The sequence below is a fragment of the Halyomorpha halys genome, unplaced genomic scaffold, assembly GCF_000696795.3.
Source record: "Halyomorpha halys isolate HHAL.00 unplaced genomic scaffold, Hhal_1.1 Scaffold559.1, whole genome shotgun sequence".
Taxonomy (NCBI): Eukaryota; Metazoa; Arthropoda; class Insecta; order Hemiptera; family Pentatomidae; genus Halyomorpha; species Halyomorpha halys.
In genome coordinates, this window is record NW_027113985.1 from 232,637 (window position 1) to 235,886 (window position 3,250).

The 3,250-nt window shown below is 31.9% G+C and overlaps 1 long non-coding RNA gene across 1 annotated transcript; it reads right to left on the bottom strand.

Moving 5' to 3' along the window:
* Window positions 1–498: 498 nt before the first annotated feature.
* LOC136796729 (uncharacterized) lies at window positions 499–3,239 on the bottom strand. The gene is made up of 2 exons (XR_010844467.1): window positions 1,976–3,239; window positions 499–1,228 (listed from the first exon to the last, which is right to left on the bottom strand). It is a non-coding gene; the product is annotated as an uncharacterized lncRNA (long non-coding RNA).
* Between the last annotated feature and the right edge of the window lie 11 nt (window positions 3,240–3,250).

Genomic DNA, 3,250 nt, shown 5'->3' on the forward strand with positions numbered 1-3,250 from the left:
TTCCTTCCCTGCCATGGCCTTGGTGTACATAAGTTAATGCTTGCCTTTTTGGCTTAACCTCAACATTATGCTCCTTCCTCCAAGAGAGCAGGATAAGGAGGTTACCCTCACTGCTGAGGACAATGCATTGATGGAATGGTATAAAATAATCAAACCTTGGTTTAAATGTTTGAATGATACTGGTTGGACCAATGACCAACATCAGTCAAACCACCCTATACTGGAGCCTCAGTAACTTCACTTTTCATTGAAAATCAACAAAAAATTGGGTTGGTTCAACTTTAGCCACAGCCTAAGGGTCTTTAACTCTAAGTGATTAAAAAAAAAGAAAGTGGTTCATCAATATTTCTTTATTATAAAAATTCTTGGTGCACAGTGCTATACAAGTGTAAACAGTTTGTTCTCTCGTGAATTACAAAAGAGTATTAAAAAAAATATTCTTTTTTTTCAGACTAGTTATTAGATTTAAATCCAATTTCCGCCTTTTTCCACTAGAGATTAAAAGTCTTTCTTAAGCCTCCAACCAGGTAACACATAGCTGCATTATTTCCCATAAAGTCAGTATATGATATGAGGAATACCAGTTTAAGGTAAGATACGAGTATCTAATTTCCTCTTTTTATTTTTTTTTTCTATTTTCTTGTGTTAGCCATGCCATAACACTTTTTCCCCTGAACTCAGTTAAAAATCATCTTTCAGGGGTGTAGTCAATAGAGCAAAAAAAAAAAATTTTTAAGAATTTTTAACAAAAATTGTCTTGGAACATTTTTATCTTCCTTTCAATTGCTGAAATGAATTTTATCCAAATTATATATAAAAAAAAAAATATATAGCTGTTTCACTTAAAAATATTTATCCTATACCCCTCTCTCAAATACTTAGAAGCAAGCCTTTATAGGCATATTAAATATATAATAGATAGAATAGTGATTTTCTATCCTGAAGAAAAGAAAAATTAAATCCTAATCCACTTCTGGTTTGTAGATTGTCTTTTCTTATTTTTCCTATACACATATATATATATATTGTTCTTTTGGAGACAAAATGAAATAAGAATCGGAAAAAAAATATATAAATTAGTAACCACAATATTACAGAAGAGTTCATGCAACTTAGCTAAAGATTAAAAAAATCACCAGTAGGATGGATATAATGTTCCGTTTTTACCTCTTGTTCAGTTTCATACACGGTAGTTGTACATTCTTCACTGCTTTCATATTTTTCCTATCTAAAAAAGTATGAATAAAACATTGATAGAAACAACAAATTATTAATATAAAGTTTTTATAATCTCTTTAAAATACACACAAACACAACATGAGTAAACACACATACAGAATAAATATTACTTACTTCAATCAATTTTGAACCATAGATGAAATCAAGGAGAAAATTGTTAAGGCAGTCAGGAAAGGAATGGTAATGTTTCAATGTGTTGAAATGTATCAGCATAAGTTGCAGGCCTTTATGAGAATACAAAGAAGATTGTAAACTTGTTTGAACACAAACAAGAGTGGACATTTGTTCTGATACAGAATGTGAAGACAAATAAGATAGTAAACTTGTTCTAACATAGAACACAACTATGATTGTAAACTTCTAACAGAACACTAACTACAAAGGGCACTTGTTCTAACATAAAACACTCTTTAGTGTTTCTGTGTGTCTAGTGGAATCTTGTTCAGATACAGATTATGGACACAAAGAAGATTGTTCAAACATAGAACATAACTTATTCTAATATAGAACACAAACAAGGTTTTAAACTTGTTCTAACATAGAACACAAACTTAAGTGGAAACAGTTCATGTTCTTGGAACTTAAGAAAAAATACTGGCACACAATAAAGCAGTATACAAAATACTATGTGTTTTTGTGTAGTGTTTTATAGCGTATTTTATCTGGGACACGCCTGAACCTTTTTCTCCCTACTTACTTTTATTGAACACATCACAACCTTATTCTCTCTACTTACTTTTATGTTAATGTCCTTCCATTTCTTCAAACATAATAATATAAATAGTTTCACCAAGATAGTTTTGTTAACAGTTCAATATTCATTGAAAAATGAATACCCTGGGATTTCAGTAATTGTTCATGAAATTTGAAATAGCTTTGTTGTCTCTCCAGTGATACGTTGAAGCTAGTCTGGTCTAAGAAACATATTTCTATTAGTGTTTATAAAACATTTCTTAAAGCATTAAGCATACTTCTATCTTATTTCTAAAGCATTCTTAGTGATATGTTAAATAAAAACAGGATCACATCTCAGCCTAACAAAAATTTATTAATGTATTTCAATAATGAAAAATTAACTCCAATAATGTAGTATCATTTCTTAACTGCTTACTGGTACAATGGTATGAAAAACGTAAAAATTAATTTGTAGTAATATGTACATTATTTTACACAAAAATAAAAAGATAAAATCAATCAGTATCCATTTGTTGTTCTTCTTGATGGTTTGTATTTTCAGTTTCTTCTTCCTCTTCTTCCTCTTCCTCCTCTTCTTCCTCTTCAGCAGAAACAGGATGTTTACTAGATTTCTCTAAAAACATAAAAAGAAAATAATGATTGTGGTTCTTGTGTTAGATATTAATAAGATAATAAATTTAAAAACTTAAGATACTCCTGTCATCTGTCTATAGTTCATCAACTGCCCCCCCCCCCATAAAAATAAAAAAAAATCAATGCATAATGAATATATCCCATAAGATCAATGACCAAAAGAAAACTAATTATAATAACAATAATGGGGCTAAGGTGTTGTGGGGAGGGAGCACCTTTACCAAGAGTTGATCAAGGTTATTGGTCATCCTCCAATGCCAGGGGAACAGCTGAGAAGAAATGAAACCTCCAAGGACACTCTTCCCATGACTGTCCATACCCGACTTAAGTTGCACCTTGCCTGAGGTGGCTCTGCTGTTACCGAACACCCAGGAGATCATAAAAAACATCCCTAGTGATGGGCAACAGTTTCACCAGTAGTGGCATGGGGGCCAAAGACAGTAAGAGTTAGATGAGCCCATGATCAACCCTCTACAGGTGAAGTTGGAAACCAGCAGTGTGGCTGTAGAACTACTAAAGGACCTAACCCTTCATATACTAATGAAGTCAGAGGAGTTCAACCATAAGGTGCAAATAGTCCCATCGCTCACACAAAACAGATGGAAAATAGAACTCCATGCACTAACTATAATATAGAAGAACGCAGAAGAATAAGAACAATAATAATTAAAATCTATAAGTA